This window comes from Anas platyrhynchos, chromosome 18 (genome assembly GCF_047663525.1).
Source record: "Anas platyrhynchos isolate ZD024472 breed Pekin duck chromosome 18, IASCAAS_PekinDuck_T2T, whole genome shotgun sequence".
NCBI lineage: Eukaryota > Metazoa > Chordata > Aves > Anseriformes > Anatidae > Anas > Anas platyrhynchos.
This window is the reverse complement of record NC_092604.1, coordinates 5,922,192-5,946,943: the sequence shown is the minus strand read 5'-3', so window position 1 is coordinate 5,946,943 and position 24,752 is coordinate 5,922,192. Positions and strand designations below refer to the sequence as shown.

Here is a 24,752-nt window from a genome sequence, read left to right as displayed (position 1 = left end):
GCTGAGACTCTTAGAAAGACAGGAATGACCGGGTGATGAATTGGAGCCCCATACACAACAATTACGTGCATTAAAAAGCAGTGAGGTTTTGACTGGCTTGCCAGGGTCTGACCCTCAGCTCAAGATCCTCCAGAATAAAGTTTCACATCACACACAGATCCCATAGAGCTCTCAGCACAGTCTAGCACTCAAAATGGCTTCTGAGTTTTGGTGCATTTTACAACAAAGCGCGTGGAGAAGCTCCTGTGCTGACTGCTGCTCAGCTCGGGAAGGCCCTGGAGCACCAGAGCAGCAGCGATGCAAGGTGCTGGGAGCCAGGCTGGGTCTGCTCTGGCCCATCAGTGGATAACCAGCATTAAAATGGGGGAGATGGTCACATTTTAAAGCAAAACAGAGAATTGCAGAGCAAGCTTGCAAGGGAAACAAATATTTTAACTAACCACACACTGCAGTGCCAAGGTGCAAATGGAAGGGGCCTGACACACATTCCAGCAAGATGCAGCAGGTCGGGCAACAGGGGAAAAAACTGCAAAAGCACTAAGCCTGACAAGATACAGAATGTCTCTGCTTCTTCCCAACAAAGCAGGGACCTGCCCCTTGGATCCTTACCTCAAACCCTCTTTGACTCAGCAGACTGCCGGGTTTGGCACCAAGTCACATGCGGTAGGGATGGCAGCTCGCAGGCAGGATGACGTGCCTCACTCAGCTCTTTGCTCATGGCTGAGGAAGAATTTGAGCAAAACATCCAGAAGAAACAAACCTGCACAATGCTCAGAGTAGAATTTCCCTCCCTCTTGCTGCTGTGTTCTCTCTTCTTCCCTTTCTTGCATTCAGAAATACCGAATATGTATATTTAATAAGAATACAGATTTCTAAAGAACTGAGCGTGCAACCATTTTTTTTTTCCACCTAGGAACACAGCAACTGCTGTACTAGCACTGACACAAAGGAGAACGCTTTTGAAATCCATCTGCCGGGAGAGTCAAATCAGTATTACTTTGACCATAAACGCTGCAATTACGTCTTTGGGTTGAGCATTAGTGCTCACCTGAAAAGCCTGGGCATGGCGGGGATAGCGTGACTGCATAAAAAATCCACTGCTGCAGCTAGCTGAGCCTGGGGGCCAAGAAGACATGAATGTTTCATCTCCCCACGGCCCCGGAGGACAGGAACCACACGTAGGAGTGCCGAGGTGGAACTTGCGCTGTGCATCTGTAAATGAACATCGTGTTCAAACCTTCCGCTGCTCTGGAGGGATCTGCAGGAAACCAGAGCGAGTCACAATACGGGGGGAGATGTGCTGTTGCTGAGCTTCTAAGCTTATGAGATGGCTTCCCAGTGTATAGAGGGATGCCAAAGAAATAAATTTCATCTTACAAGCCTGAAGCTTGACCTGAAGCTTATTAAGGTCAGTGGGAAACTTTCCACTGATCTCTGAATTTTGATCCAGGTACAGAACACACTAGTCTCAACCAGCCTTGCTATCGTTCGTTTTTGCAGTTACAACTACACATTTAGAATTATAAGTTGTATTTGTTGGTTCCTTTTGATCTTCCTCCACCAGAATGCCACATTCTTTTGGTAGAAAAGATGGCTTCCAGATTTTTCAAACAATTTGTTCAAAGGAAAAGAAAAATTTGAAAGTTTTGACTTGAAGGGAAAAAAGCTGAAAAAAAATAAAAGTTTATGTTCCTTTTTAAAATGCCCAAACATTTGCCTGAAAGGTCCTCCTAAAACATTCTTGTACTTTGAAGCGTCATGTTGGAGATACTGGTTCAATGCTTAAATACCAGAAAAATAGACTAAAGCATTGTTTAACACATCATTAATTCTGATCAGAAAAGGAAGAATTAGTCGAGCTGCTGGGGAAGATTCCAGTAAGCAAATTGAAGAACTTCACTCTGCTGAGATTCAACCCAGCCACTTGGGTATCACTGCAAAACATGCAACACTTGCTTGGCATACAAATAAATATTTTTTCTTTAGAAAAGAAGTCAGAAAAATAGATTCAGTCTGTGCATAATGAAACCCTAAATCTGGAAAGACAGGAAGGGGAAATGGGTGGGAAGAGAGATAATTCTATGCAAACAAAAATATACATCAAGTAGCCAGGAAAATGTTCTGAGTTTCGAGAAGAACAGAGGGCCAGATCCTCAGCAGAGATAAACCAGCCCCATTCCATCAAAATCAGGGCAGAAAGTGAGCTATTTGCACCAGCTGCCAATCACATCCACCAACCAAGCTCTCAACCAACTTGTATTTTGGGTCCTACGAAAAGTTTCCTCTTGGAGTATAAAGCCTGTATTTATCCATTGGCCTTAGAAAGTATGCACAGCTGTGACATAAGTAACCCCTGCTCTGTTTTTAAATGTATGCAAACATAAAACGAAGAAGAAAAACGACATTAAAATAATGTTAAGGATTTGGCTTGGGGCCATCAAAGCTAGGACATTCCAAGTTAAAGCTGAAACGACATCCTTAACCTTAACTCACCCCATTGTGCCTGGGTATTGCAGCTGCTGAAAGGGGAAAATCAGAGCGGTTACAGTCTGGCGTGTGAATGAGTGCTGAGGGACTCTTAAATCCATGATTATTTGGCTGCTGCACACCACGCACTGGATCCACGTGCTAGCAATCCTTATGCAATCTTTGCTGGGAGAGGAAAAGAAATATCCCTCAGGCTGCATTTGCACAGTGACGGGAGTTCTGGAGAAAGTAAAAGGGCCACTTGCTTTAATTAATGCAAGATCTATACCTGGAGAATGTGAGGAGCAGCATGAGTCTGAAGAGCTCACCCAGAATACATGTGATCAATGCATGGACCAGAGAACCTCCAGGCAGGAGGTGAGGGTTCTGAAGCAGGTGAATACTTCACCGTTCTGTGGTTTCTCATTCAAAAACTTCTCGGTAGAAGGTCTTCTTGACAAGAAAGGTATGCCTTAACAGAATACAGATTTTTTTTTTTCATTCAAGGTTCAGTACAGCAACCCCAAATCTATTGAAAGTCAAAACCGGCTTTGTTTTTGGATCTAAAGTTGAGGCACTGGATAAATTGAGAATTTGGTTGAACTAGATTTTTCTTTTTACAAAGTTGCTAGGTTGGACACAGGTTCCTTCCTCTCCTCCTGTCTTCCCTCTCTCACCCTTTTTTTTAATCCTTCCTTCCACCTCTTCCTTTTCTCTCTAGTCCTAAAATACTAGAAATAAGGATAGAACACAGAAAAGAGAAGTAAGAATAGAAGAAAGACTTGCAACACAGAAATCCTTCAAGTCCATATTTAGCCAATGCCACAGGACTGCCTGGAAACTGTAGGTAAAAGGAATGATAAAAGCCTCCCGTACATGAACATCTGCATGCACACAAATAACAACACACAAATATTTAAAACTTAGCCTAATATTTGCTTGACTTGAATGATAAACAACAGTAACAAAGCTGGTCAAGACAGTCACTTAGGTTAAAACAGCAGCACATCATCAGGCTGGGGGGCTACCAAGGCTCTCTCTGGCACATTTCTTTAATTTACCACTGGCCACACATACAGACATGCCTGGCGATTTAGCACATCCAAAAAGCACTCAAGTTATTTGAGACAGTGACCAAGAGTTGGTAGCAAAAGTGCAAAGTGTTACTGTGATAATCTCCAGGAACTTATTTCTACATTCAGCTGTGCCATTGTTTCAAGCAGACCAACAGCACTATTGCAGTGTGCTACACCCCCTGGTAGAACCCTTGGCCCCATTCTCTCTTTTGCTTTGAGATAGAAGAGATCACTTCCCAAAGACTGTATTTTCCAACTGCATTTTATTTTGCAGGAGAGCGCAAAATAAAACGTACAAGCATTATTTTTATAGAATGTATTACTGAGCCTCCCTGCTCCACCAGGGAAAGAAAATAGCTGACTTGGTACAACAACCTCTTCGTACTTCTCTGCTTGCACAGAACCAGGAGATTTATGCCTGGGTAAACTCAGCCCTGATCTCAGGGGTGAGAAGAGACAGGGAGAAATGGAAAGGCCTGAGAGCTTGGGTGTTTTGCTTTGCCATGGCCTCCACATGGATCATGTCCCTCTGAACACTGCAGCAAACTGGAGTAAATTAGAGTGAACTACAGAAGAGGGAGAGCCCAGGTACCTCCATCGTGGTCCTGCAAGGAGCAAACCATGCTTCAAATGGCTTTAAAGTGACTAAAACCAGAGATCTAGCAAACTTTATAACAAGGCTAGTGAAACAGAACTGAAATGCTCACAGACAGCTTCAGAACATCGTACCACCATGGCCTAGTTTGGTCACTGAAGACACTAAGGCAGCCTCCACCATCTCAACCTCCCAGTCTTTCTCAGCTGCTGCTGAGTACACTTCATTTCTATATGGAAGCAGTGGAATGTCACGAGGATGGATTGCAATAACAATTTATTCACAAAAAAATAAGGCCCTTTGGAAAATACTGATGAGTAGTCATATTTAACAGCCTGGGTATTATGTTTGATTAAAATACTGTGCAAAAATATTAATTGGGCTAGTTACATAGACAGCTTTATGTCCTGCAGCAATTCTTGTAATAACAAATTGATTTTTAGCTATGCAAGACACTGAACTGAAAAAAGGAGAAAGTGGAAATAGTGCCTGAATGCATTATGTATCCTCAGTCTGAAGCCATAATGTATGTGTGGCATAAATGCTGCAGAGAAACACAGAACGGTTCCTTCAATGGGAGAACGAAGCCTAATTCATTTACTGCCCTTTGAATATTTAAACTCCTCCATTTCACATTCACGTCATTTCACTCTCACTAATACTAAATGCTGGGCAGACTTTAATATTAAAACCCCCAAAACTAAATTTACAATACAGCTACAAGTTAAAGGAGCTTTTATAAGAAATGCCTCCAGCTAAAATAAGAGACAGTTGTATTTCAGCTCCTAACAGACAACTCCACACAACCAAAGTCACTTCCAAAGATAACAGCACCTTCTACCACTCTTCACAAGCAAAGCCAGAAAAAAGGTTATACAGATAGAAGTTTGATTCGGGTCCCTAAATCAAGTCTAATAGGAGTTTTGTACTATGGTTTCAGTAGGATCCTGCCAGTTGTGTGTCAGGGGGTGGCTGCCATGCAGAGACCCCACAGATTGCTGGTGGGGAGCTTGCAAGTGTTGTTTAACGTGCCCATGGGATGTGGGTCGCCTATGCTGCAATGTTGGCCAGCCACACACACCAGACTGACCTCTTGGGGTAGCAGTGCACACTCACAGATCAGGGCATCACAACATTTACACCCCGATGCAAGTCATTTATCTGCTGGGGAACCCAGCATCAGCAAGACTGCTCCAGACCTTAACCCCTGAGAGCAGCTTAGTGACAAACCCACCACATCCCAAGGGTGGGAGGTGGATGAGGAGCAACGAAAAAAGCTCCAGGATTCTGCAGCATTAGTATTAACAGGAAGAAACAGGATGAAAGAACAAAATGGCATGTCCTGGGTAGAAGACAGATGCCTTCCCACCTCACCAACACACATACCCCAAAAGTGTCTGCGCTTCTGATGACGATATGGTTCTGGGAGGGGAAACAATGAGACTTGAAAGGTAAAGAGAAGAACAAGGGCATTCAGACAAAAGTGAGCACTCGTGAAAGCTGTTACAGCAACTTAAGAAATTGAAAATATTTTCCATCCTTGTCTGAATGATTTCCATATTTTAATTTTTTCCCCAATTGTCTCTGAGAAGGATACATAGCCACTGACTTCATTTGGGCCTGAGGAAATAAGAAGATGGTCAACTGTACAGCATAGCTCTGATCTGATTAAGACATACTTGGGATACTGAGTATAAGAATTTGACAAGAAAGTCTGAACACGATGTTTGGATACATTCAAATGCTCAGAGTACTTCTGCAAGCTCCTGGCTTCACTTTGATGCTTGCACTGAGTTCTGAGAATGACCAGCTTGTTTAAGTACCTTTATACTCATTATTTCCACTTCCAACTTCTGCATAAAGCAAGAGACAGGCTCAAATAATCAGAGTAGTGCTACAATTCATTTCAGCAAAATAGAAAGTACAGGAGAGAGCCTTAAGACGGTTATATTAACCTAAAAATGGGATTCAGGCACAAATATACACTAAGGGAAACCCAAGGTCAGTAAAATGGGGGTCTTGACAAACTGGAGCAAAGGCAGCAGAGTAAATAAAAGAGCGGGTGAGTACTAGAGCAGATTAGCCAGAGGGACTACACAGTCTCCATCTTTAAAGACACTCAGACCACAGTGGTATGAGGTCCTGAGCAATCCCACCTAACCCCAAGCTTAGCCCTGCTGTGAGTGAGGGGCTGGACCAGAAACCTTCTGATGATCCCCCTCACAGCCAACCTAAGCTATTCTACAGTACAACATTTCATCTTCTATTGAGACAGCATTTTTTCCTGTGATAAGATAGAGTCAGTCTATTATTCACAAGTGAATAAAAAATTGCTATGCCTTGAATATGAACATGATTAAATCCCCCAAACCAAGTCCTTCACTATGTCACTTAGCATAAAGCAGTGCATCTGACAGTGAGTATGTTTAACAATTGCCTGTGGAATAAGAATAGTCCTCATCGTGGAATTTGATGTCTTTGGTGATGCAGACAGAACACACAAAAGGAATTGAGAAGAAATTGGCAGAAAAACTCAACTTTAACACATTCTTCCCAATGGCACAGTGGTTAGTTCAGATCCTCCCTGAACGGTGATTGCCCAAAGTCTTACCAGAACGGGCAGCCACTGGTTTAACTTCAACAGCAAGCAGACACAAAGGTAGAGAGTTTACCCAGCAGGTAGATGTTTCTGGTGGTTCAGCATCTGAAGAGTTTGGTCAGAAAGCAAATGGTAAAACTTCTAGCATTAGCACTGACCTGCAGTAAGCCTTCGCATACAGCTATATGTGTAACGCACTGTGCAGAAAAGGAATGTGGTGCTCAGCGCTTGTTGCACAACCTCTGTTTCCTACACCCTCCTCCTCAAGTAATGCATTCATTCCCCTGAGGAATTTTCCAGTCTGAGGAGCAAAACAAGCCAAGAATGTGTTAAAACAGGTGTTTCAATCAGCTCTGGGTACAATCCTAGTACAACTGAGGTTAAAAATATTTGGGAATGATGTAATAAAAAGATAATAAGTTTTTGCTGTATATTCCCCTCCACCCACGTAGTAAGTCAGACTAAGAAGGGGTTGTCAGTTGTTCTCTCTTTTCATAAAGCACATGCTTGGGTTCAAGGGCCAGATTCAGCTCTGACTTTTGCCAAATTAAGCTAGAGCAGCCCAGGATGATGAGGACTCAGCAATGGCAAGTCCAGGCTTTGAAAGAAGAAGGAAGTTTGCGATAACACAGCACTGTTTGTGTCCGCTCCCACGGTGGATGTTCACTCCAAAAGCAGTAAGCAATAACCAAAAAAGCATATGCAGTTGGGAAGCTGTTTCATTAGCAGAATGAGGAGGCAACCAGGCAAACATACCATGCCATTCATTTCCAGCCCCTGCACGCTTTAGCCTCACCAGTGATGCACATCCCTTAAATGAAAGCTGATCCTCTCCCTCTAGTTCTATTTGTCATGCTACAGAAGAGAGGTGCTGCAAACTGGCCTGCTTAACACAGGAACGTGCTGCAACACACATCACTACAGCTGCTATAAAAATCCTAATAGCGCCTGACTGATGATCTCTGTAGATGCAACTTGGGAAGAATAAGAGCTTTTCATATTCTCTCTACCTGTCACTAGAGATTAAACCCTTCTGGGCTTGCAGTCAATTTTCCTGGGGTGTGAAGTTTGCTAGCAAGTAAAAGTGTACCCCAAGATCAATACAGAGGTATTACATGCATTATTACTGCTCTATTTGTTGCCTCCGTCAACTGTACTATTATGTGGTTTGTCATGGCAAACTGCTTAGGGAGACTGAGCAAAAAAACAAAACACAAAAGCCTATCCCAGCTGAAATGAAGGCTGTTAATAGACAACTCAGATCATTGCTATCCTGTATCTTGATCTTAAGAAAGACCAGACTGCTTCACTTGGAAAATATCACATCACCTTACATTCCGCTCTCCCCAGCTATAAATCATTGTTTAAGACCTACCTGATTTACATTTGGAGAGCATCCATCTGTCAGACTCCACATCTCCAGCACCTTTTATGCCAAACACCCCCAGGTGTTCTTATCAAATACTCACATTAACAGCTCAATTAATTATGAGTTAGCCAGATCTAACAGGCCAGCCTCTAGCTTGGCAGGCATCCGATGTTCAGATATCCTACCTATGCACACTCTACAAAGTCAAGTAAATTCAAATTCCAGAGGGCTCAGATCAATAGCACATTAGGATGCTGAGCTTATCTCTTCACTTGGAAAACTCACGAGAAAGGGAGGAGAATCTGCTGTTTGTCAATTCATCGATGGAATTAAAATAGAAAAACAATTCACTAGATCTTAACTGTTTGGTATGTTCACAAAGGATGGAAACTGGGAGGCAGAGAAGTGCTGAAGTCCACAGAGCAGCAAGCAGTGCCTGCTACATACACGTGTTAGAACTACCACATGGATGTAGCCTTTTCCAGCTGCTCAGTATCTCAGAGGACAAGATACTTCCCAGCAAGCATGGAATCTGCAAAGAAGTTTGGCCACCCAACTCAGCTGCTCTCTGCAAATCTCAGCCTAGCTACACAGGGAGTCCCATAAGGAGACTGATGATAAGGCACCTTCACCAGCCTTTGTCACCTAAGACATGTTCCTAGAGGCATTTCTATGTTCACCAAAGCTTCATTAACCAAAGAAAACCATGTGCCTTCTTCTGAGCCTGTCCCATTCGTTCTCTAGGCTAATGATGCTGGGGGGGATGTAACACAACTCTCCTCCAAATGTGAGCTCTGTACGTGGGATGACATACGAGTTTCTGCAAATACCTACTGCTCATTGTTTTGGGACCCTTAGAAACCTTTCATGTTCACATGGTTTCAGATACCCTGTGTATCTGAAGGTCAGATAGGAGGAGGTCAGATAAAAGCCAAAATATTAATCCTGGCTGCAAGGAAAGGGGAGGAAAAACACACATTCTGATATAATCCTAAAGGTCCTCAGCAGTGCAGAGTTCCAAATCTCAGACGTCTTTTGAAGTTTTAGGATCTTTTCCAGCTACTGCTTATAATTACTTGAACTTTGACTAATCAAATATGTCAACTACAAATTTGTAGTTCAGTAAGCCCGTGTGATTTTTGATTTTGTTGTTCTTAATGCAATAGGCTTTTACTTATTTAAACCTATATGAAGAACTGAGTCACAGATGCCTCCGTAAGTGTAATACTTAGCATTTATGGCAAATAACACTTCCCAGCACATTGCAGGCAAAGACTAATCAATCTTCCCAGCATACGTATGAGATAAGAAAGCATTATCTTAGTAATGCATTATTGGTCAGATCTCACCCGCCTACAAGTACTAAGCAATATTCCTTCATGCTAGTCATTCCATCTAATTGCACTGAGAAAATGTCAGAGAAAATCACAACTGTTTATGCATTTGCATAATCAGTTAATTTATTTGTATTGTACCTCTCAATTTGCACAAACTAAAGATAGGATTCTTGTGGGAGTTTAGAGGACAGAAGGCACTACCTATGACCACAGCTGATGAGCAGCCACAGCAGCAGCTGTCCTGGGACCTGCACAGGCTTCGAATCCCTCACGGGCAGCCTACAGCCTGCTTATCTGGGAACCACACTTCGCATCCCAGGGCCCCAAGCAGCTGAGCGTATTCAAGCTAACGTGATCTGCTGCTGCCCAAAGAGCACCCCTTGACCTCAGCTGAAGCTGATGGACCTTGTGCAAACCATGAGTCCAGGCCCTGCGTGGCCTTCAGGCCTGACCAGAGGCAGCCTGGGCTGCCGTGCTTCCATCTCTCCCCGGGATGGAAGCGCCAGCCTCAGACACACTCTAGTTCCCAAAGTCCTCTATTTCAAGGCAGAGACCAACTTCCATAAATTACCCATCTGTCCAGAAATCTGGAGAGGTTGAGGAAGTCTGCAGGCAAACAATCATGTGCTTTGTTACAGTTTGAAACGTCTCACTAGGCCCCTCCAAACTCTCTCAAGGTCCTCAGAACAAAGAAAACACAGCTCTTAACCAGCACGCACAGCAAGTGAGGGACGTTCCAAGGTCAAAGAAGGATGCTGTGACAGCCCCACCATCTGAATCCAAGGCACTGGGCTTTGCTGCTTTGACCACATCATCCTTATTTCCTATGTTTTGAAGACATTGATATTTACTCTTTAAAAGAAATCATACACCAGAGTATTTTGTTGGATCTGCCCTTCTGACTCACCCTTGCCATCACCAGCTGCAGGCTGAGATAACAGAATGAAAGATGTAAAGACTTCAAGTGGGTCTAAGGTATTTTTATGGCCGTCTTGCCAAAATCCCCAATGGGTGACTCAAAAATATCAGCTCTACCATCGCAAAGCAGGGCACAACAGAGGCATCACACCCGCCTTGCCCTGAGAAAGCTTCCCTGCCTTAGAGGCAACAGGGAGAAAGAAGATCCTCCACAGGGTGATCCAGAGCTCCAGTGGGTTCTTAAATCTCTTTGAAAAAGTGCATTTCTGATAGCAGAAGATATGGTGTGTCACAAACATGCTGATTCCACCAGAAGTATCAATTTTGACTGCAACAGGAAAATACGTCAAGTGAAATGAAAATGAAAGGGAAAAAAATTGTTAAGTTTAGCTTTTCCTCATTCTTGGTTGTTTGTTTTATGATGCACCGTCTGTTATGATCTTTCACTAAGAACCTCCACTTCATCCACAAAGCCTTTCGTCATGGTTGAAAGTACTATGGTAATTGTTTTCCTCTTCCATTATCATTTATCTTTTATAAAGAGGTGTTAACTATGACACTTGCATTTGAAAGGCAGTTTTTCTTATTGAAAGCTTAGCTTCAGAAAAATGGGAAAGATTAGCATGCCTTTAAATTGTCTCATTTCTTTACAAAACATGACAGATAAAAGATTTCACACAGCCAATTCACTCATTCTAAGTACTATCTTTAATTAAACAAAGTAGAGCACCTATGATTCTTAATGGATACTTGAGTTTCTCATCTACAGATTCCTCTCAAGAGCCTCAAGTTTCAGTTTTCTGGTCTTAACACATCCTCTGGAAAACAGTCAGAGCTTTTTACAAAGCTTTGGAGTGACAAACCAAGTGATTTAAGGCCAAAAACCCTTTTTGAAATGAAAGAAATAGTCAGGAGCTTGTGTTTTTCTTCTCTTCAGAAGACTGTGGTGACCACCAGTGAGTCTTCCCTCCCCACCGCACCCTTTATTTAAATTCTTTTAACCAAAAACAGCTGAGTAGAAATATTTCTAAATTACCTTTTTCTTTTCTTATTTGGGGTGTTTTGCTTTGTCTATGGGAGATGAAAATGGAGGCTGTGCCTCTTCAGAAGCAGCTCAGTGCAAACCCTAACTTGATATATGAGGTCTGTGGAAAAAGAGAGATGGGAATGTGATTCACCCATGTAGCTTCTCCAAGGCAAATGAGCAGCACACTTCTTTCAGCAATTTTGAAATCCCCAGGCCTACTCAACACAAAAAAACAGTGCAAAACTATTTGTCACAATGACTTGTAAACATAAGGAGACAAAGCGAATGATAGCCAGGAAAAATGTGATAAAGTGGAAGTTGTGAATTACTTTTATGAAAACAAGAAAACAAGCACGTTTTACATACTTATAGACAGAGTGCACATGAATGGGAATCACAGTTTATATGGCAACAGACTTTAAAAGATGCTTCATGCATCAAAGCACAATGCCAATGCTTTTCTTCAATGGGCATCAGGAGGGTGAGATGCAAAAGCTCAGATGTAAAATTGCCTGCAAAATGATTTCAGATACAGAAAGCAAGCAAACAAAAAAGGCCATCCTTTTTCCCTACCCCTTCAAATTTATATCCACGACAATATCCTTGAAGGTCATTTGTACAAAGTAGGTCAAGTGTTTCAGATGTATGATGTTCAAGGGGGCTCTGTTTGTCTCAGTGCATCTTGGTTTCTGCTTCATGAACATTTTGTTATACCGTTCTAAGGCATGATGCACTGTATTTTTGTTAACAATAGGATTACAAAGCACTGGAACTGTAAATGCTTTGGAGCAGGGGACATCTCTTTTGAGTTCATACAGCACCAAGTACAAGAGGGGTTTTGTCCACAGCAGAAGTTGGGCGGTTATACAACATTAACAAACCCTGATGTCCTATATGAGTCTGATTTCCAGAAGCAAACACCTGAAGCTGCCATTAGCATAATGGAACAGCATATTATTAATTTTTCTCATGCTTGCAGGGAGCAGAAAGGCCTCCACATCACTCGGGTGGCTGACCATGCTGCGGGGACAGACAACAGACCCAGGCCTGGAGCCGCATCATCCTGCTTGGAGAAATTTCAGAACAGCCAATGCACTGAAAGCACAGGGGGTTGATTTGTGACTGCTTAACAACTACAGAGGCATTATGCTGCTTGCTTCCACTTCTACAAGAGGGATTGGCATTCCTTCTGCTTCACTTAAAGCCTAGAAAATGGCAAACCTACCCGTTGCTGCAGCTCTTGGTTGTTAAGCAAGCCACAGTTCCAGATAAATAATGTCCTTAACAAGGGATTAGAAAGAATACATTAGAGCAAAATGAAAAAAAAAAAAAAAAAAAAAGAGAGAGATCTGGAAGGGCGGTAAGGCAGGAGAATCATGGTAGGTTGGACTCCAGTAGATTGATGGTGATTCCTCATTTAATTTTCTTCCATTCTTATGCTCTAAGAATTATTATCTATTAAAGCATGGGATTCTTTTGGCGAGCTCCTCAGTTTTATATGTATTTCTTGAAATTTCCTTCCAGTTTCTGTGGAACACACACAGCAAGGAATCGTTCTTTGCATGGTGCTGGATAGCAGTGACAGCAGCGAACTGTGCTCCAGGACAGAAGCCACCCTTTGTGGCTCAGCTTTATGTTACTCTGCTGCCCCATGTGCTTACCTTTCAGCATAGCAAAGGGCTCGACACCCATCCTTAAACTGCAACAGCACAGGCTTACAGCAGGGAAAGGGAAAGAGTAAGAGCCCTCTGGATCTCTGCAGAGGTAGCTAAGTACAACAGGCTCACAAATCGCCAAAGGGCTGCAGCTAAGCGCCATGATTCACCTTGAGACAGTATTCTCTCTACCATGGGCATCATATTCTGTTTCAGAGAGACCATCTCTGTTAACATATATATATATGTTAACTGTTATTAACACCATTATTACCTTAGGACATGCTTTGGATTGAAATCTCAAGAACAAATACAGTATTTGCTCAGATGGATGTTCCATACAGCTTGTGATTCAATTACACAGCACTGATCATTAGGCTCACAGACATAAAGCATCTGAATATTCATCCAATCCTTATGCCAGTTTGTCTGCAAATGGCCTGGAAGACTTTCACATCCAGCCTTTGGGCTGCCTTTAGTGCCTGCCCTTCCCCTCGTACCAGGAATGCCACAAGAATGACGGCTGCTGGCAAAACTGAAAAGCAACAGAAGAAAGGAAAACAGAAATAACCACAGTTGTGTGGAACTCAAACAATCAGAACAAAATAATAATAATAAAAAAAATATTTAAGCTTTGTATCAGTCTTACTCTGTATGACACTGTAACTTTTTTTGTTATATGCATGCTGATTCTTCTACTCCATACACCCAGCCTGGTGCTACCCCTAACGCCAAGCCATCGCTGTTGCGGTTCAGTAGCTGAGCAAAGTCTCAGTTCTGGGAGCCTTGGGTATGGTAAGACTGAGGAAGCTGCCTAGCATAGTTTGAGCTCTGGATGAGAGAACAGGATGATTCCCAAGCCCCAGAGGAAAAAATGTGAACCTTCACCCATGAAAAGGAATTCCCCTTAATGTACAGTCTGTGGCGAGAGTCCTCCACCCTGATTCCTGGACACTGGCAGCAGGCTGAGGGCCAGCATCGTGCCTTGCCATGGCCTTTATATGGTCAACATGGGAAATGACTAATGGAAACCACCACTTCTGGCTTCTCTCAAAAGTAGCTAAGAATAACAAATAGCTATGTCAATCCCCAATTCTGACTGGAGTAACAAATACCCCCAGAGAATAAGAAAATATGAAAACTATAGGGACAGATCAAGCGGATTCCCCTAATGACATCCCAGTTCTCCTTGGAAATTCTTCTTTTTTTCCAGAAACAAGAGTCACAGGGTAAACATGACACTTGTTTCAATGGTGCCTTTCCCCACTGAAAATAGACACATTCCTGCAAGTCCCTGAAGGAAATGGAGAAAAAAATAAACACACACAAGACGTCAGCACTCAGGGACAAAGGGAATTTAACCAGAATGGGATATTTGTAAAGGAAAATATATAGGGAAAAGGACTTCGCCTCTGACCTACAACATCTCGTTAAGAAAGATGGTAGCTAGAAAAGCACCATCATCTTCCTACAATGGAGTCAAGGATCACAGAAGACAAACAGAACAAATTCTATTGAAAATACATCTTCTGGAGAAGGTATCAGAGAATCCTACAGATATTGGGAAAAATCCCCAGCTGTGGCCAGTTGGCTGCTGAGATGTTCTCATCTCAGGGGTGTTTTAGGTTGGATATTAGGAAGAACTTCTTTACTGAGAGGGTTGTGAGGCATTGGGATGGGCTGCCCAGGGAAGTGGTGGAGTCACCGTCCCTGGAGGTCTTTAAAAGATGTTTAGATGTTGATCTTAGCGATATGGCTTAATGGAGGTCTTGTTAGCATTAGGTCAGAGGTTGGACTCGATCTTGACAACCTAGACAATTCTGTGATTCTGTGTGATATGTTTCTGCTCTTTTCTCCCTGTGTACCCAGGTGCCGTTGTGGTGCTGCCGGCGTGCAGACCTCATGGGCTGCTGTGAGCCATAACCATAGTGGGGGCAAGGAGGAGATAAAGCCGTGCCTCTGCCCTCCTGAAAATCAAGGAGCACCTTGCACAATGTAGCTTTGTGCCAGCATGGCCCACCATCGTATCCTCCCCTGAGCAGTAAACCCTCAGTCCAGTTGTATTTATTCTACAAGGTTATCCCCCTTCAGTTCACTCATGAACTGAAATTACTGCTCAGAACCAGTACGAGACCACACAATGGACCCAAAGCATCCCCACCATGAGCAGCTCTGCGTACATCACAAAAAGCACGTTTGTCACAGAGCCAGAAAACGAGCATCCCTTACATCAAAACAAGTATTTTAGAAAAGTAAACAAAAGCTGCGTGTATGAAAAGAGGCAAGATAGCCCCCTACAGCATCCCCAGGCAGAGGAAATGAAAAAGCAGAAGCATGAGCTATCGTTGAGCCTCCAAGGGTACACACGGAGCACGGCCAGCTCTGCAGCAGGGCTGGTGGGGCAGGGACTGCAGCACGGGCACCACGGAGCAGCCTCTCCTCCTCGTCCTGTGGATCCCGTTATGTTGCGAATATTACTATCTGATTTCAGCTTGGCCCAAGCTGCTAAAACAGGGATTCCAAATACATTAATCTTCTCTAATAATATGTTTTCCCCGTTAATTGCAGGGGATGACATTTTTATAAGCATTGTTCAATCGCGGCGCTTTTTCATAATGGAAAGCGTTTTTTTCTTTTCCTACTACGCACATCACCAAGCTTATCTGCTTTGCAAAGACGAATAGCTGAGTCAACCCTGCTGGGATTCAGCCCTCTAGGCTTAAACATCATGAGTGCTTCCGTCTCCCTCATTATCTAAAACAATTAGTAGAGAGAAGGAAAAGGCAGCATTAGAGCTGGCAGTTTCCTAGTCTCGTCCCTTGGTACGACGTCTCTCAGAAACCCCTGTATTGCTGTGAGCTGATCTTAAGCCACGGATATTGGATCCAGACACTGATTCATATTGCTATCAATTCCCCAGCTCCAAGCTGGTCAGAACAAGTGATGCAGTTCAGACACATCAATAAAGTAGACCTGAAATGAAGTCCTTCATTTCAAATCTCTCTGGCAAGGTCCATGAAAAGTTCAGGGGAAGGGCTTTCTGATCCAGTGCACTGCATTTGTCTCTAACGTGTCTGCATCAGGACAGCTAAGAATTCAGTAATTTCAAATCCGAAAAGCACCCAGATTCCAGGGAGGTACAGCTGCAATTCAAATGCAGCTTATAGCCCAGAAAAATAACTGCAACAGCCAACATATTTCTGAGACTTTTGCCCTCTTCTGTTCAGCAACAACCAGGTTCACTTACAAAAGTCTGCATTCAAGTTAGGAATAAAATAACTTAGTCTACAGCCTAATAATCTTGATTAAGTGTATGTTTAGGGACCTTGATGCTTTGATAAAAAGTGAATTTTAAACCCATTTAGAGCAATAAAACCACTTACATAGTATCTTTCTTGGAAGCCTGAATCATTGCTCAAGCTAAGGCTGATAAGTATATCGCTTAAAATTGCCTCTTTCTGCATTTAGAGTTGGTAAGTACAAAATAGCAGCTTCAATGAAGGATTTATGTCCAGGTATAATTTGCTACCTTGGCAACTATTGTCAGAAGAGCATCAAAGGGATGCCGCAAAGTTTGTCAAGAAAGGCCATCAATCCTGAAAACATATTTCATTAACCTCCCTGCTAGGGTTGGAACAACTGGGTTCCTTTGTAACTTATTCTGAGATTTCGGGGAAAAGGCTCTCAGGGTGGACCTTCAGCTGGAAGGTGGCAGGCTTGGGGGTCTTTCTGCTGGACTTGGGACCACTGGACAGTGTGTTACCTTTTCTTCAGAAAAGGGCTGATGAGGCAGTGAGCAGGATATGGAGTTGGCCTGTGGTTTGCTAATTCTCTGCAGATTCCCCAATCTCTTTTATTACCAGGACTTAAAGCTGCACTACACAGAGCCAACAGGGATTTGAACTTCACTCAGCAAACCAGCTGACTTTGATGGGAATTACTTAAAGTTCATGTAAGGGCTGTAGGACTGAACAGAAAGAGGGGAAAGAGTGGAGGAGGATATTACATTTTTGGATATAAACTGTTGGCTAAAGAACATATGAGATGTGAATAGCCACTAAAGAGCATATTCAGGCTGCCTAGATTTCTCCTGAGTCCCTTTGCCTCTTGGCTGGCTTCAAACTCAGGTCTTCTGATCTTCATTCAGGTCTCCAGAGGCTTTCAGTAGTGCCTGGATTTTGATATAGCCTAGGCAAAGATGTAGGTAAAGTCTAAATTCTGAATAAAAGCCACAGTTGATCACTGTTCCAACCTCCCCAGGAAGAGCTGTTTACTCCCAAGGGAATGCATAAGGGTAGAACCTTTAGAGATTTAGCAGCACACCCCGCTTAGCAAGAAGATGAACATATTACCAGTCTGTGCAGCCTCTAATGTTTCGGGAGAAACTTTGTTATGGCCATCCTCATGCTAATTTTCACATGTATCTCTTTTCTTCTCATTAGAATATATTTTTTTTTTTTGATAAATGAGTAAAATAGCATTGATATCACCATCTGTTATTGCATCAGAAGAGAGCGGATTTTGTGCTTGTGCTGATAAACTTCCACAGGAGCTTTGTTACAGTGGATCTAACCAGAAGGGCAGATCTGGCAGCCCCGATTCACGTTGAGCCATGGAACGAGACTAGTTTAGGTGCAAGGTACTGCGGGTGCTCATCATTACCAGGTAGAAAGAGATCAGAACAGACGATGAACAAAGTACAGGAAAATATACCAATCAGAACAGTTTAACTGTGGCGCAAACCTTCACATAAAGGCAGACTCAGGTTTCACATAAATGCACAGGCAGTGATCCTTAGCCTATGGGGGCCACAAGCAGCAGCACCAAAACACAAGACAACATGCAAGGAATATGCAACTCAGCATTCCTGGTCAGCATCAGCTCTCTCAAGGCTTTGTGAGTAACAGGAGGCTTGAGAGCCAGGAGTTCAGGGCCACTTTTCTGGAGCTTTGAAATAATATATTGCTTTAGGCAGTTTTACATTTCCCAGTTTTGATTCCCAGCCTGAGTAGAAAGCACTGAAAGTAAGGAAGACTAAAACAAGTGAAGCTTAGCACTGTACGTACATTATTTGCCAGATGCTTTCCAATAGTTTAAGTAGATGAAACCCAGCTCTAAGGAACTCAGTTAAACAACAGATAGGTGTATGTTACAAAGAGAGGAGAAAAAGGTGAATGTATGGCTTCACAGCAATCACCCTTGTATGAGTCTCTGTAGGAATATATCCATTATAATCATAGGGGTGTTTGTACATCCTAGAGCAAAGATATAAAAGGTCTGCTTGAGTACTAAAAGCAGCAAAGCAGGACTCACCAAGATGAACCCTGCACAAAGACTCAGATTCACTTTGTGCACCTCACACTTACATCTGGACTACTAAGGTATAGCTCTGCCAGCCCTGGAGCTACCAGGACAAACAGCTGTGCTGTTTGCATGTTTGCTTCCAGAGCAGAGTCCCTTTCAACATGGACAGAAAACATAGCTTGTAGGAACTGCACTAACCCAATTTTGCAAACACAGCCTCCCTGGATCACCCAGGCACCTACCCCACCATCCCCACACAACTCCCTCACTTTGCCAGCTGAGCAGCCCAAACTCACACATTTTCCTCACTGCACTGCTGAGGGGTAAGGCACAAATAATCCTAAACAAAGCAGAAGATTACACCTCAGTTACAATGGGAACATGGAACCAACATTGGGCTGGTTGTTTTAAAAGATGATGGAGAAAGAGAGGAAGCGTTTGCACAAATTTACATTAAGATTTGATCTTTTCATGCAGAAGCACACCACGTTGCAAAGAGAACTACTGACATCCAGCACATTTTTTGTGTACAGGCTTTCTCATGAGCAAGAGGTGTGAAAACACGCTCATTTCATCTCATTAGTGGTGGCGCTCTACTCCTTTCCTGGGGAGAGGATCATTATCAATAAAGTACTCTACCCGTCCCTATCGACAGATTTTTTCCCTTAGGCAAGTTTCTGGGAAGATGGAGGGGCTTCATGCTCCTGTTTGTTGTGGCGTGCAGCACAGAAGCGATGGGAAGGAAGAACCTGATCGGTAATAAGCTTCACCAACATTTTTCTCCAAACATCCAAATTAGAAGGATGCTCTTTGGAAGATGGGACATTTCTCAAATCCCAACCAAAGCTCACAAATAAACGTTGACATCTGCAAGAATGACCAACAAACACACATCCAGCCAGCCCAGCAGGACGCCAGCTGTGCAAATACCACCCAAGCTACCTTCAGCAGACGAGACTGATGTCGTTCTGTGCAGGAACAGGAGGAGGGCAATGCAATTGGCCACCATCAGAAGTCACCAGAAATTCATTCTGTGCTGTAACCCAGCAGAGCCCAAGTCCGCCAGTCTTTATGAGCTGCTGCAAAGTTAAGGAAGATTCAAAGATTCATCTGAGAAGACTGAGAGGGCCTGAGCAGCATTTGATGTCTGACATTTACAAGTCATTAGGTCTCTGTAGTCTGCTTATGGATTTTATAAGCCAAGCTGGAGCACAAATGGTTTTAACTGAGTTTTGTAATGTAGTCATACTAAAGCCAAAAGAAAGGGTCTGCATTTCAAATATTAGACTTCCAATGAAAAAGACATTTTCTCTTTTAAGCTTTCTTCCTCTCCGTTTTTAAAATCCAATAAATGAATATACACGAAATAAGGCTGATAGTGGGGAGCTATCGATTCTAAACAAGATCTGACTGAGAAAAGAGCTAAATGGGTTAGAGAATAAGAAAATTGATGTCTGAGGCCTCAGACAGGCACATTTCCCCAGAAATGTAGCTCAGGCAGGTAATGCTAGGACAGAGACAAGAGTGTCTATTTTTCTCTACCTGCCTTGTCCTTACTGTGAGGTGAACAAAATTTAGTGCTGCCTCGCACTTCAGCTGCAGTGTCAGTTTTTTCAGGCTGGCCTCGTTCACATCAATTACAGCACTGTTCACGTATGCTCAGGAACCAGCACGATGAAGCCCTAGGATACTCACAAACTATTTATTATGCCTCACTCTCCTTCCTGAGCCCGCTTGTCAGTCAGTGTAAATCAGCACAGTTTTCCCAAAATCAGGGCTGGAATTTTACCCCGGAAGCAATATCCAGCCCTTGGTCCATGGTGGGTACACACAGCTCCTCATCATCACAGACACTTTCACAGGGACCAGTTCTGATCTCATTGGCATCACAGGAGGGCAAAAGCAACTCCCTTAAAGCTGGTGGCACAAGTTCTCAGCTGACACAAGTCACCTCCTTTGAGTTACATGAGCTATGTCTGCAGAGCAGCAGAACTACATCAGGATGAGGGTTGAAGTAGGGTTATAACACTTGAACTCCTTGCTTAAAAAAAAAAAAATCATCTGTATCCCTTTATCATTCTGTGTTTGACAAGTGGAAGACTGGGGGGATAATATCTGCATTGCCTAAAGGCCCTCTTCTTCTACAAACTCTCCTAGGAAACTATCAGGTAGCCAAGAAAAATTTTAAGCTACCTAAATTACTTTCAGACCTGGTTTTGATATATGGTATGGAGGTCTCAATGCTGAAAGTTGTTCCACTTTGTTTCTCAGTGCAGAGAGCTGTTCCAGTTGTTTTTAATCAAACTGCTTAATTACAAAATGCTGGGGGACTTACTGCTTTCTTTTTAAGTTTGCTCATTAATCTGTGTTAGATTCTGCTCAAATGAATTATGGCACCAAGCCAGTTTGCTTCACAAAACTAACATTTAAAGAAGTAAATAACTGAAAATGGTTAAAAGGCATAATTATTTTTGTAATGCAACATCTAATTAATCCGTGAAGCTCACTGAAACAAGTGCTAATTGAAGAAAATACCTTAACAAGATTTTCAAAAGGAATGATTAGACATGGTTAGGAATAGGAATTTTGCCGTGCCAGTAACTGAAATCAAGCTGCAAAGTCACTTTCACATTTCTATATATAAGCTAACCGCAGGCTGGGGCTGAGAAAGGGCTCTGTCTCCCTTGCATGAGCAGCCTGATGCAACGCGTTGGTTGTTTGCATCTGTCCGAGGCATGACATGTTAGCCATTATCAAAGACAAGGTCCATCTAATCTTGTATCGTTCATCTGTTTTCTTGTGGCAGTTCCAATATTGCTGTGTAACGTCAGAGGAATGTGATAATGAATAACTGACTCATGATGAAGCCATCATCTCAAAAGCCTTCTATGCAACTAAATGAATTAGTGCTCGGTATGAGCAATATCTTGATGTGACTAAGCTCCCAAGATAACTCAACCGTTTACCCATTAGTGAAGCAAACTGGAACCAGCCCAGAATTAAGCCTCTGGCAGAACACCTTCAAGGTAATTTCCCCGTAGCAAGCGTGACAAGCATGCCCTCAAGAGATGGGATCTCTTACAAGAAAAAAAAAAAAAAAAAAAAAAACAGCAGTTATTGAAGACATGGTTGAAATTCCGGCTTCTCTGAAGCTCACAGAGTTCTACCATTTCACATAGGTCTTTAAAGCAGGTTACCTATACTGAGACTTGGGAAGATGTGATGCAGGAGTTTAGGAAACCTGTGTGCAAAGAAACATTATCTCTTTCCTTCACATCACCGTCAACTATCTTGGACAATTTTTCTTGCCCAGGATATCTGCTTGTACAAGATACCCATTGCACCTTGCACACATTGCACATTCCACGGTGTAGAAGTGGATGTGGCCAGTCCTTCACCCTGTGCTTCTCCCATGACTCTGCAGACTCAGTGCCAACTCACTTTTCAAGGAGAAGAGGAAATCCTCACTAATTCCTGAATATCTGAAAGCAAAATAACTATTGCTGGCTTCTAGGATTCATTTTTATTTTTTGCTCGGGAGATTTTCTCCATATTCAAATTCAACTAACTAATCAAATTTTTATAGTAACCATAACAGACAAAAGATCAAACCTGCCTCTGGTTCTGATTTCAGCCACATTCAGCCGATTACTACACTTCGTTGTTGCAAGCCAACTATTATGACACAGGAAAAAATATTGAAGTGAGGTCCAAAAAATCTTAGAATATGCACCCAAAGAATTAGCTATTTTCCAAAGGAGTAAACAGAAGACAATTTTTGTTTATATAGTAAATATTCTGGAAATAAATCCACAGAATTTATGCTATACTGTCTGAAAAAAAGGTTATGACAGATCCCCGGTATATGGTTTTATATGCATGTAAATGGATAGCTAGAGATGCTGCAAAACAGTTTTTCAAGAAAGATGAAGTAAATCCACTGTCTGGACTTCTTATTGTCTTATTACATTTCTCAGTTCTTTTTTCCACATCTCTAAGAAATTTTTTCCTTATGATTTCTGTCCCTCAACTCATTTCGTCCAACGCCGAGTGCTAGAACAAGTGTTTTTGCAGACAGTGGTTTTCTCTTCCAGCACCTCTTATCGCCGCAGCGCTGCCTCCATGCGGGCCCCCCGCCAGCGCCGCTCGCCTCAGCCAAGGCTCAGCAGCCTCCAAGGGTGGCGCTCCCACAGCCTGTCTAGCCGGCCTGTCCCAGGCCTGAGCTTCCTTCCTGCTGAAAATTGTTTTCCTAATATTCAACTTGTGGCCACTGCCCCCTTGTTTTATCATCTGGCACTGCTGACATCTCCCTCATCTTCAAACCGCTCTCCGAGTAGCTGTGGAGGCCGCTAGGGCGCTGAGCAGGCCCCTCTGCCCAGCTCTGCGTGCTTCTGGCTCCTGGTCACCTACGTGCTGGGTGCTTGGTGCTGGCCTTCCCCCCTTAATCTTGGGGAAATGAATGGAGAAGAATGGGGCAAACTTGAAAATTAAGGAAGCCATTTTTTGTACTTCAACAGGCACCCCCATCCCAAAGCCGGTATGTCATAGCAGTTTCCTCACCTTGGATTTGGGCACATGCCTGATCCCCACAGCCTGTCCTCCAGCTGGCTGTACCTGACAGCTCTGGCAATTGTGTGTTATCACATTACAATTGGAAATTACGCTGCCATTGGATCACCAAGTACCCAATTCATTCGGAAAAAAAAACAATGCAATACAACTGAAGTAGAATAAATTAGCCTTTATCCCAGTTTTGTGAGATGGGCCTTTTACAGCTGTTACATTAACATCCATCTGGCTATGGTATTTCTAATGCCATTCACCGCTATCATTTTAACAGCGACGTTCTCCTTTCATCCAAATGAAGGATTTGTGTGGGAACAGCTGGACTGCCGCACACGGCGCCCGCTGCAGAGCTCCCTCAAATCACAACACGCGCAGGAGGGTGTATGGCTTCGTGTGCCACTTGGAGACTGCAGAAAGAAACCCAGCCTCTGTCCAGAAAGCTTGTCGTGGTTTTGCCAAACCAAAAGGCTCGAAAGTCACAAAGCCAGCCCAAAACCATGAGATTGATTTATTCAGATGGTTCATTCAGCAACTGCTAAATAGGAACAAGATGCTGATGTACCTCAGTGGTCTGGGCTTTAATACCTCACAAGTGACACTGAAATCATCCTCTCAGCTCTGCCAGCGTTTAGAGGTGGTTTTAGTCTTACTTCATAGATGAAGGACTGGGTGAGAAATGAACAAGGCCCAGCAATGCTGGCAAAGCAGAACCTTTGCTGATTTCAAGCTGCCTGAATTCAGAGCTGTTTGCCACACAGCCCTTCCTCCTCACTGCCTCAGCTGCTGTTGATCCATGGCAAAAAACCCACAAGAATGAAACAGCAAGAGAAAGGCCTAGGCTGGATATCCTCACATACTTAAAGACCACAGAGCAGAAGATGCAGAGGTTGCTTTGATTTACAGAGAATGCTTTGCGCTAAACAGAAAGGTTTGAAGGGGCAGCTGCACCAAAGGTTTGTAAAAGGTTTTGTGAGACCTTCACCTCAACCCACCCACACAGAGCTCTGCCAGCTTTGTCTCAGCACAGTGACCCTCCTGGTCCCTGGCAACCTCATGCAGTGACCAATGCCCACATATCCCAGTGTGCCACCGCCTGATTCAATGCTGGGACTTCTGAGGCACCTCTTTTTTGGATTGCTTGCCAACCTCCTCTCCCTGATATAAAACAAGACATACTGTAGAGATTATTCCTATTAGCTGACCTTAAAGGCGCTAAAGCAGAATGAGGACAGCCGACATTCATGCTTATAGGAGAGCCAGTTCCCAAGACCAGACTGCTACTGGTTTCTGAGTTTCCACTTCTCACACAACGATTAACATTCCCCTTTCTTCTGACAGCATACAGGATCTTCCCATGTCAAGTTACCAGCACTTTGGGACTGGTTTGGAGTTATCAGCTCTGTTCCTTCCTCAGGTCATAAGACAGAGGAACTGAGGATTTGTTTTAGTTTGTTTTTTTAAAATTAACTTTTGATTTTTGGAGGTGTCTCCAACATCGTTTGAATACCTTATTTTCATTAGCATGGAGTTATTCTGCTTTTGCATCAGAATTCACGAGAGCTCAGGGAAACAAACTGCACCAAGCCAAGCTCTGGGTCCTGCTTTTCTCCTGAAAAAACACAGGCAAGTCAAGCCAACAGCTGTTCCAGAAGATTCACCCCCCATCGTGCACAGGCTAGATACTAGGAACCAGGTGTCCCCTCACCTGATCCCTAGCCATGTGTTATTTGTAATCTGGTCAAAGGAGCCACACTCTCCCCAAACAGCAGCCCCATGGCAGACCCCATATTAGCAGGAGCACTGCTGACATACAGCACACAGCATTTTCAAGAGCACTGTG

The 24,752-nt window shown here is 43.2% G+C and overlaps 1 protein-coding gene across 8 annotated transcripts in view; it reads right to left on the bottom strand.

Annotated features, from left to right (window-relative positions):
• Window positions 1–24,752, bottom strand: part of PAPPA (pappalysin 1) — a 383,667-nt gene that overhangs the window by 289,529 nt on the left and 69,386 nt on the right. Inside the window, exon 1 of one of the 8 annotated variants that reach the window (XM_072025105.1) lies at window positions 6,749–6,884. The exons of the other annotated variants lie outside the window; for them this stretch is intronic. The gene's annotated coding sequence lies outside the window, so the exon portion shown is untranslated. Of the gene's footprint in view, window positions 1–6,748; window positions 6,885–24,752 lie in introns of those variants that run through there. 8 annotated transcript variants of the gene reach the window in all.